This window comes from Lissotriton helveticus, chromosome 4_2, assembly GCF_964261635.1.
Source record: "Lissotriton helveticus chromosome 4_2, aLisHel1.1, whole genome shotgun sequence".
Classification (NCBI taxonomy): Eukaryota; Metazoa; Chordata; class Amphibia; order Caudata; family Salamandridae; genus Lissotriton; species Lissotriton helveticus.
In genome coordinates, this window is record NC_136064.1 from 149,657,513 (window position 1) to 149,669,590 (window position 12,078).

Here is a 12,078-nt window from a genome sequence, read left to right on the forward strand (position 1 = left end):
ATACCATCCAATAGTGAAGATTCCCCCTTCATTTATTTTATAACCACAGTTTCAGCTCCCATGGCATTCCTCACCAGCCCCAATATGATTGGAATTTGGTGTATGGAGGCAGAACCTGAACAGCTTTGGTGCTTACTTAAAAACTTGCTACAAGATAAAAATGAGTCTGGTGGTACACTAAGCAATGTCTGTGGAGCGCTATATCTGATCTAGACAACACCCATGCACATGAATACATGAGCTTAGTTTTAACAACACTGCAGGCGGAGTCACTCTGGGCATTAACTCTTACTCAGGCTACCTTGATCAGAGCAATCAATTCAGCTGCCAAGTAGCTCTCTTCTCTTTTTGCAAACCCTTGTTGACAAAAAGTTTGCATGTGTGAATGACACTAGGCTCATATGGCCTTCTCAAGTCACAACCTTAATTAGGAGAAGTGATCTGGATTAGAGGCAAGATGGCGTCGGAGTGAGAGGTCGCAGCAGCAGGATCGCTCCGTGAGCTCTTGGCCCTATCATCTTGATTTACCCATGCAATTTACTCATGCTGGAGACACACGCTTAGGACATGATGTGCCGCAATATTGCAATATTGCTGGATGATCTAAGTTGAATCTCTATTGGGGAAAAACTGGAAAACTGAAATCTTGAAACCCCCGAAAACCGAAACTGAGAATATTAAGAATTACTGAGCTTGAGACAAAGGACAGAGCTGGGGGCTGAGTGTTACAATAAGATTGTGTAAAAACGGCAAGCGAGTGAGCTGATGGACCAGGACAGAGGGAGTTACAGCTACAGCTACAGCTACTCCACTATTATTACAACTACGACTACTACAGCTACAGATGGAGAAGGAGGCATGAGACTGCAATCGTAATTACAAACCACCCTCCGACAAGCCGTCAAGCCGTCAAGCCGTCAAGCCATCAGCCTCAGAACTGTGAGTACTAATTGCAAGTTGATAAGATGGTGGCGACGGCAGCCGATGGTGGTTATTACTGAGTATAGAGTGTATACCACGAATACAAGACATTACAAGATTTGAAGATAACTCGAAGATAATTAACTTTCTGCCCGTGCTTGAAAAGTCCTTGACTGAAATCCTGAAAACCCTACCTGTGCTGCGGGGGGAGCGCTCACCTAAGCTTCGAGGACGCCCGAACAGAGCGAGGCTGCTTACATCGCTTATAGCGACTACAGCGTACAGTGAACTAAAACTGCAGCTGAATGATTGGTGCTCTGTGTTTTTCTGTGTTGAGAAACAGAGATATTTTATTTTTATTCGAATTCCCCGCCCGCCTACCTCGGCCCTGTCTTGGTCCTGCCTTGACTCCTCATTGCTCATTGTTTAGCGCGCTCATTGCTCTCGGTGCCATATCATCAGCTCACTACTCTCTGCGCCTGCCTTCAAACTTCTCTTCTCTCTCGTCATCTGCTGACTTGCTAGCAGACATTTTAAAGCTACGCGTGCATCGTTGTCAAGGAAACGCATCAGGAGCGCGGAGCGCAGGGTCAATAGCAGAGCCAGAGCTAATCACCTAAGCAGAGAAAGAAAGGGATAGCAATTGCGAATGCGAGACGAAAGAGAACAAACGAGGACGCAGCCAAGTATGCGACAACCACAACGACAACAGGAACAGGAGCGGGGTACAGATATAGGAACAGGAATAGGAACAGAGGAGAAAGTAGAGAAGTGGAGGGGGCTGGGTTCCCTATTAGACCCAGATATCACCCCCAATTTTGCGATCACGATCAAGCTACAACTCAAAATCCATGCAACTAATATAAACTGAAATACTATTAAGAGTATAGTAGATCAATTACTGTGTCAAAAAAAGGGCCTGGACAGTTATGACAGTTCTATTAAACAAAAGCTCAATAGGAAAGACACCAGATCCCTCCAGAAAAGCAAAGGGTCAAAACCGGCTACGGGGTCAGGTGCAAGTACCAATACAAATGCAGGGTATGGCTGGGAATATCGCTGGGAATAACGGAATAGGGGCACAACCAGAGCAAAGCCAATCACAGCTTATCCAAGAAAGAGGAGAAGGGGAAGCCCAGGTCTTTCAAGATATGCAAGATATGCATGAGATGCAGACACAGCTGGAGAGGCACGTACAGACCCTTGAAATCCCAGAGAGCACAGAGACCCCGGAAAATCTGGGGAGACGGGAAGACACCAAAAGCACTCAAAGCGCAAAAAACCCTACCCCGCAGAAAACTAAGGACATACAAAGGCGACCTGAAACTAGAGGATCTAAAGCTAAAGAGAATAATGTGGAGAGTACACAATATATCGAGAGAGACAAGAATAAAAATAAAATAAAAACCCAGAAAAGGTCAAGGAAAAGGGAAGACTGAAACAGAAAGAGAATGAGATAGAGAAAGAGAAGGGGAGAGACACAGAGGATACAGAGGACAACGCAAATATGGAACTAATGGCTAAAAAAGCACAGAGGCTACAAACAATAAAAAATCTGAAAGCTGCCGTGAAAGACACTGGACTCCCAGCTTCTTCACAGCCTAGGATTTCTAACATCTTTAGTCTGCTAGTCAAAGAAGGACCAAGCAACTCTGCAAAAATTGAAAAACTACAGAGTAATCTGGCAGGCAATGTGAGCGGTACTTGTGGGGATGACTTTGATGCACCTTTGGACAAATCAGTGTGAAGGCAGAAAAAAGGTCCAAGGCCCGAAATCAGGAAACCAGATATTAGACCCAATCCTGGGAAATGAAGAGAGTAGGACACCTATACCTATAAATACAACTATAATTGCAACCACAATCGAGCAAAGCGAGCAAATTAAGAAAAGAGAGAATCTCCCTAAGCATTCAAGGGGAGTATTGAGCCATGAGCAAACCTCTTCCTCTCCCCGTGTGCAAATATCCTCCCCTGAGACAATGCTACAGCTAGGAAATAACGTACTTACCGAGGAATCGGACGCAGACTCAGACCTATATGAAACAGGGATGTCCACTTCTAGCGAAACAAGCGAACCAAGTGAAACAAATGAAGAACAAATACCAGATGTAGCAACCTCGGATATTGTAGACTCCAATAAGTCCAGAAAATTTAGTGAAGCCTGTCAACTCACGAACTCAAGGAAAAAACTGGAAAAGAAGAGGGCAAGACACAAAAGAAGATGTAACGTAACAAATGAAGAGACTACAGATCCCGGTTGCAATACTGACCAGTCAAGAGCAAGACTTAAACCCATACGAAAAAGTCCGACCTTAAAATCATCGGGAGAAGTAGAACTCCTTAATCAGCACAGCATGGATGAGGCAGCAGGGAGAAATCAAAAACAAACTGGAAATAGACGGAGCACGGGAACAATGGCCGAGCCCTAGCTGAGCGAAGTACTGAGCTTCATTAAGAATTTTCATAAGGACATTAAAAGAAGATGCCCAAAGGAATCATGTTGCCATTGAAAAACTGCAAGGGGCAATTAAAAAGGTGGGCAATATCTGTACTGAAATCTCGGATAGAATGGCCTCAGTGGAAGTACGTGCAGAAAATTTGGAAACTGATGTAATTAAGCTACAAAAACAGGAGAAAGAACATGATGGAATTATAAAGGACCTCATGATGAAAGTTGAAGATCACAAAAATAGATCGAGAAGAAATAACCGGAGGCTCCTTGGAATACCAGAAGGCTTTGAGGAGAATGACCCAAGGGGCTCGATGATCAATCTACTAAAATATGCCTTCCCGGAACTTGACACCTAGGACATGGATAGAGAAATCCAGCGTGCCCATCAATTTCCTTTAACACTACCCAAACATTCTCAAAAGACACGCCAATATCCTCGGGCTATGCTAGTCCACTTTGGGAACTTCCTCCTACGAGAAGCCATCTATGATCTGGCAAGGCCTACAAAGCATAGGCCACACAAAGACTTTATGTTTTTTGCCAGAGCAGATTTTTCCCAAGCCACCGTTCAGAGAAGGTGGAGAATGAGACAATTATTTACGCCCTTTGAGAAAATTGGAGCAACAGTCTTCCTGCAAAATCCGGCCCAATTGAAAATAGTATACAAGGGATCAACAAGAAGCTTCTTAAGCGAAATCCAAGCCGAAGGTTACCTGAGGGAAATTTCAGAGACTGGGAAAGGAAATCTGAAAAAATAATTTAAAAAAAAGGGGGGGGAATTGACAATTCAGCAATTTGCATGGGGAGCAATCAGAAGGGGTGGGGGAGGGGAAAACTTAAAAAAACTGTGAACTAAAATATGGTATATATATTTTGTTTTCTCATAAAACCTCAGGGTCAATGTCTAATTTCATAATTGACCCTACCCGTTCAAATCAAGTATATAGGGCCAGCTCACGGGGTGCGCTGAGGCGCTCTGACCACACAGACGCCCATACCAAGGTACCCGGGGACTCAGGAAGCCTCATAGGATGGTAAGCGGGGAAGAGGGGGCCAAGGGAGGGTTTGAGGGAGAATGGGGGGGGCACAAGACCAATGGATTTCGAGCACAGGGAGTTTGGAAAAGACATTGCCAAGGGGTATAGAGACAGACAAATATATAATTATCAGGACATTAGGCGATCCATAATAGCTCTAACAACAATATGGCTACACTAAAAATAGTCTCACTTAACATATGTGGCCTCAACGATATTAAAAAAAGACAGAAGGTCGCAGTGGGGTTGAAATCAATGGAAGCCAACATCGTCTGTATGCAAGAGACACACATTGAAGGATCTCAGCAATATTTGCTTAAAACGCTGGGGTATAAACTTATTATTGCTTCAACACAGGGCGTACGAACTAAGGGGGTGGCGATTTTAGCAAAAGGGGGGGTTCCAATTCAATAAAGTGTTGTCTGATAAATTCGGTAGATGGGCAATTGCTGAATGCCTGTATAATAAGGGGCTAAACAGGCTGACACTATGCACCATCTATGGGAGCGTTTCAGATCAACCAGAGATGCTGATTGATACATCCAACGAGTTAACACACTGGCCTCTACCCCTCATGATCTGCGGGGATCTCAACTTACATCTGCCAGGGGATTGGACAATTGGTCCTGATTACAAATATCATGGTAGGAAACCAAGAGTTTTCCAAGCACTAAAAGATTTGTGCATTATACATGGTCTAATAGATGGGTGGCAACATAATCATAATGGAGATCCCGGATTCACCTTTTATTCATATCCTCATTCCCGACATGCACGGTTAGATTATATGTTTATGACGAACTCATTGAAATCTTTGTGTTCGATAGAAAAATTTCCACGTGTACTGTTGGACCATAATCCACTAATGTTGAACTTACTATGCACCCAGACTAGCCGTCCATTTATGAACTGGACATTTGAGACGGCATTATTGAAGAATGAAAACTATTGTCAACACATGAGGGGGTGGATCCTGGGATTTATCGAGGACAATTTGGGTAGTGCGCCTATTGCAATAGTGTGGGACACCCTGAAGTCCGGCATAAGGGGCGAGACACTACAATTTTCAATCAGATAAAATAGGGAAGGAAAACTCCATATGGCAGCATTACAAGAAAATCTGAGTAAAATTGAGAAGGATTTGTTTATAGCAACACAACAGGGCCAGGCGATAGATAATGTTTTGACTCAGGTAGCCGTAGCTAGAAATCTTATATCAGAAATATTAGGGGAAAAAGCCATCATCAAAGCATCATTACAGAAAGAGAAAGTATATGAGCTAAGTGAACAGGTTGGACATCAATTGGAAGTACGTATAAGAGAGGAGATATCAACAGGCACTATAAAAGAAATTCAAGATCCAAGATTAGGTTTAACATCGGAACCATCTGAAGTAAGAGCATCGTTCCAGAGATTTTATCAAGATCTATACACAGAACCTACTGTGGGGTTGGGGGACCCTGATCTATATCTAAATACAATCCCAGGGACTAGATTTGAAAAAGAAGACCAGGATATACTGAATGATTTACCTACTTGGGTTGAGATTCTCCATTCTTTAAATTCGCTAGCTAGTGGAAAGGCAGCAGGATTGGACAGGATCCCGACAGAATTCTATAAGAAATTTGCTGACCAATTAAAAAGAATAATGGCAGAATTCTTTATTCATATATTCCAGGGGGAGAGCCCACCGGCCTCATGGTCAGAGGCTAAGATTGTGGTGTTCCTGGAAAAAAAATTAAAACGCTCTCGACTTAGGATCTTACCGTCCTATTACATTGATCAACGGTGATTCCAAAATTTACTCAAAACTTTTAGCAACTAGACATGCACCAAAAATAAATAAAGTAGTATCATATTACCAGCATGGGTTTATACCAGGAAGGTCAACAACTGACCATATACAACGGGTAATCTCTCTATTTGATTATACGTAGTCAACAGGAGACCCTATGGCGCTTCTCCTGCTGGACGCAGAGAAGGCGTTCGAAAGGGTCTCCTGGAGATTTTTATGGGCTGCAATGTCTCATTGTGGAATCACCAACAGATTCATCAAGGCTACCCAAAGGCTCTACAATAAACCAAGCGCCAGGGTATTGGTAAATGGGCTTCTATCAGAGAATTTTGCGATTTCGAGAGGGACAAGGCAGGGGTGCCCTTGCTCCCCTCTTCTTTTCGCAATTTATATTGATCCATTGATCCGATGGCTGGAGAACCTTGCATCAATACCCCTGATTCAAATACACAATCATAATACTAAAATCTTAGCATACGCCAATGATATTGCGCTTGTTACTAGGGATCCCAATCTAGCTATGCCTGTGATAGAAGTAGAGGCGTATCGGTTTGGGTTAATCAATTGCGGGGGTGTACAAAGTGTGGAGCAATGTACGTAGGCTCTTGGGGTTTGGGCGATACTCATACTACACTCCAATGAGTCTTAATAATGATTTACCAGATATTTTCTGGATAGCTGTATCAACAGATGGGTCACGGCTGGAGTGGTACAGTTGTGCTGTTTTTACACACCAGAGGGCCTTAAGGTGTTTGAAGATCTACATGTAGAATATAAAATTAGCCACAGGGATTTTTTTAAGTACCTGCAGGTTAGAGATTTTTTAGCAAAGAAAATTGGCGGGAGGTGCAATTTCAAGAACAATCAACTGATTGATAATCTCTGTAAAAATAACACACCTAAGATTGGGGAAATATATGAGTCCCTGAATTCAGTCTTTCCAAATGATATGAATAAACAGCATTCTTTTTGGCACATCAAGTTGGGAGTACAGCCTACTATTCCCCGCCGCGCATATGAATTAACCCAAACATCACTAATGTCGATAAAACTACAAGCACAATGCTATAAAAGATTCTTTTGTCTATATTATATACCTGAGAAAATTGCAAAATGGGCGACAGGGAAGGGTACTACGTGTCCACGTTGTGCATTATCTGGGGCTGATATTATACATATGTTTGCAACATGTAACACGCTTAATATTCTGATCAAAGATATATCCGAATTCTTGTCTGAATTGTGCCAAATAAGAGTGGACGTCTCAATCGAGGAAATTATGTTGGGGTAGCAAACTGCGAGCGGCAGGAAAACATGCAGGGGTTGATCTTTGTGGGCATGGCAATCCTCCGACTCTGTATTGCTTCATCTTGGCTCGATCCCAAACCACCTGCCTTCCAACTGTGGAGGGCTAGGCTACTTGGAACCTGCAGCCTAGAAGTCGCAATCTATGAAAATAAAGGATCTAACAAAAGAAGAAAGATTATGCAGATCTGGGCACCGCTGCTGCAGTGGATTCAGAGACATACATAGGCTGCCATATATCCATTATCTCATATTACTATCTATTTATCATGATTTAACTGTTGCCTCTTCATATGTCCTAATGAACTTTAATGTGTTAACCAGAGATTTATGAATGTAATAAGTCTTTTTGTATATTATTGGTCTTGGGGGGTGGGGGAGGTGGGAGGGTGGAGTTTGTGTATATAATGGAAAAAATTGACAATAAAAAGATTTTTTTTAAAAAGGAGAAGTGTTTGGGCTAAAGGAAAAGCTCAAGTTGCTTAGTTATTGGTTTTTTAACATCGTATGAAACTCTCCTGTCTGTTTGAGACAAACCACGGTTACCGCGTGCCGGTTGTGCCAATATGCAAAGGAAGACATTTGCCATATTGTCTGCTTAGGAGGAGTGAAAGGGACTCTTGAAACACCACTTCCTAAGGAGTGGAATCCACAGCTTGTCTTCAAGGACTGTCTGGAAAATTCTAGAAAAGTATGTCACTGGTTGAACGAAAACTGCCTAAACCAGATCTGCAGTTACAGGACACACAATGTTTATTGTCAATGGCTTTATTGTACTTTTGTCTATGCTTACTCATTTATGATATCCATTCTGTAACCTGCAAATGCAATAAGCACTTTATTTAGTGGGTTTCTAATATCACAGGTACAATTTCCACTGTTGGGAGCCTGTATTTCTCCCTTTTCTATTTTGGGAGTAACCTGCTAATGTACTAGAAACTCTCATCCAGTGAACCTTTAAGACCGATGTACCATTAGGATTGTTAACGCCCCTTGAAGGCACTTATCCTTTCTTCCAGTCAGTCCTGCATCTGGCCAAAAGTTTTAAGCACCCTTACTAAGAGTGTCTCTGTGACCAAGGACTTGTTACTTTTTGACCTTTCTTCCAATTGCAACCAGACCACTTAGTTCAACATTCCTATTCACTTGCTAATGCGCCAAGCACTTAAACCTGTAAATTCCCAAAACATGCTCATACCAGCCTCCCCATTATTCTCACGCACACGTTTCAACGCTCTAACAGTACGAACAACTCACTGCAGATGGGAAGAGGACTATTTTTGGGACTGAGGAGAGAAACATTGATACAAAAAAAGGGATCTGCCGTTGACTGATATATGGACTCCGGGGAATCAAGAACACATGAAAAGCTGGCTTTTATTGTGGTTTTTCATCAATGTGATCTCTGATTTTGTTCCATGTTTTAAATTGTAAGTTTTAATTTACTGAACAATAATTTTACTCATTTGTTCATTCATTCATTCCACTGACACCAGAAAATGACATGCATGTCCTTATTACACTTGCTGGTAGCTGTCCACTTCACCCTGGTTGTATGGAAGATGTCCAGCTAAAGTAGAAAGAACTGCACATAGCTTTGTGAATAGTGCAGTTAAACATAGTCACATTTCTATGTTAAAAACAATAACATCCCAGTATTTCAGATGTATCCAACACTCGTGACACACATATGTCCATATTGTATTAATATGAGAGGCAGCTAGTCAGCTTTCAGGGCAGAATAAATGAGTGCTGTGATGGGAAGGACAGTACTAGTATTAATGTTTTTTATTTCGGTATTTCATCATTAAAAAAGGACAGCCACAAATATATAAAACAGGTTAAAAAGTTAAAAAGAATAAAAACAGTTCCTCAGAAATAAAACTTTGTCAGATTAAAAAAGATAGAAGAATCAGGCACAGTCAAATCCTTGGCCTTGCATCTTGAGGAAGTTTCACCTGACTGACCACATGGAGCTCAAAAAACGTCAGACTGCAAAGACTATATGAGAATTTGTGTTATATTTTAAGATTCTAAATATTTCCATGCAGTGTGCTCTGCCCAGGTTTTTACACAGCTGAAGCACCCATCTATGTCTTTCTGTTTCATACCCCGGGCAAAAAAAGAAAACATGTACTTCGGTCTCATCACATAGGTTACATGCCGGACACCCACTTGTGTTTCCACCCAACCATTTACCCATGAAAGCAAGCATGGTGAGGCAGCCATGGTGGAACTGCATGCATAGTTTCCTTCCTAGTGCCGGTCGGATTCCGTCAAGACATGCCTCCTGCCTTCAAGTGTCTCTTACTTCCAAGAAGAGGGAGGTGAGGGTGCGGTGTGCGGGTTCTGCATGACGTTTTGGGGATAGTCTACCCCAATAGCTAGTGCTCAATGACTTGCATGATATGCTCAAACAAGCTGTCTCAGGATTGTCCCATAATTGTTTTAGACCTATTTCATAGAGGCTCTCCCTGACAAATAGAAGCCATGGCAGCTTCCCTGAACTGGGGAATCTCAAGATTTCCGAAAGCTCTAGTCTGTACTGGGATAATTCCGGTGTTACCCAAAGACGCTGCCAGAAGAGTAATGGCCTGCAGGCAATTACCTCTGCAAAGGATCTAACCCCTAGGTCCATATGCAATGGAACCAAGGGGGAGCGTACCGGTAGCCCAAGTAATTGTCTAAGGAAGTTGTTCTCTGTGATGGCTAAGGACCTATGATTGGAGTGCCCCCAGAGTTCGACTCCATATAAGGCGGCACTCCTCACCTGGCATTTATATATCTCCATGACTGGACTAACGGGCTTATGGGAAGTCTTTCTAAAAAACTTGGCCAGGCCGCCTGTAGTTTGTGCCAATTTGAGCTTGGATTTCTTCATCTGTCATGTTTTCAGTAAGGGTTAGGCCCACATAATCAAATACAGAGACCTGGTCCAGAGGTATGCCATTCATATGTGGGTTAGGGCGTGTGGATTTACTGGGGTTAAAGATCGTGAATTTTCTTTTATTGATGTTAATCTCTAATACCCTACTCCTACAAAACTTGCAAAACCCATCCAGGAGTCTTTGTATGCCCACTGGCGACTTAGAGAGGAGGAGAGTATCATCTGCAGACATCATAGCAGGAAATTGCTTTTGGGTGATTTTCGGAGCGTCTGTGTCTTTGCATGACCTCAGAGCATCTATCAACCCATTGATGTAGATGCAGAACAGGGTGGGGACAAGCACGCATCCCTGCCTGACTCCCCTTTTGACGGGGATGGGCTGCGTTAATTCTCCATTTTTCCCAAATCTGATTTGGGCATAATTTCCATTGTGTAATCTACTCAGTATATTTAAATGATAAGAGGGAAGTCCCGACTCACTTAAGACCCTCCAAAGTGCGTCTCTGGGTACCAGATCAAAAGCACTCTTCAAATAAAAAAAGACCAGGTACAGGCTACCCCCTTCTAGATGGACTATTATCCAATAGAGAAGTTGGAGCCTGAATATCTGGTCTATTGTTGACGTTTTCTCCCTGAAACCAGCCTGCAAGGGGTCAAGATCTTTTGTTCTTCAAGCAAGGATTGCAACCAGTAGCAAATATTTTCTGCGAGACATCGATCAAACTGATCGGTCTATAAATTTCAGGTGACAAGGGTGATCCCTTCTTATACACTGGAAGGATCTCAGCACCTAGCCAGGTTGTGGGTAGGACTATTCCCTGGAAGATGGCATTAAAGATCACCCAAAAATATGCCCTGGGATTTTATCCAGTCCTGCTGCCTTACCAGGTATAATTTTGTTTAGAGCTTTATGGACCTCTGTCAGGGTTATCTCAGGAGTGTCTATCCCAGGCCATGGCAAAATCTGGGTGTCTAAGGTCTGACCTACTTCTGCATCATCTTGTGAGGCTAGAAGGTTAGGAAGTGCTCTCTCCAACTGTCAGCCACAATGTTTGGCTTGAGTGCCACATGGCCTTTTTTTACTACCAGTAGTTTTAATGCTCCAAAAAGATTTCATACCTTTAGAGTCCAGAGGGGATTTCAGACTGTCCCACTGTTCAGTTTCCCATAAGAGTTTTTCACCTGCAATGGTGGTTTTATAGTTATATCTAGCTGCTTTTACTGTGGTGTTACTCTGATTTCTTATGCCCTCTGTTAGTGCCATTTTGGCCGCCCGACAGTCTTCGCTAAACCAAGAACATCTTGGCATCTTCCCACGGCCCTTAGTGCATGATGACCAAAACGTCTCCTGGAGCTCTGTGACTGTAGATTCATTAATTACTTTAAATTTGTCCAGAGACACAGCAAGGTCTCCAGACTTCATTAGCTCTTATAGTGGCTCAATATTTGGAATAATGGTAGAAAATAAAAAGGCCATGTGATTTTTCCACCCAGGTCCACCTAACTTTCCGTCTATTGTTTGAAAGGGTTAGTCTGTGGTCAGCGTCAAATGATTTTACAGGTTTATTCCCAATAGGAGGCAAAGTTAGTGTGAGTAGTAAGGCGTTATGGTCGCTGTCGTGCCATGAGCAAAGAATAAAATCTCTGGCCAAAGGCCAGAGCTGGGTTTCTAGAAAAATAT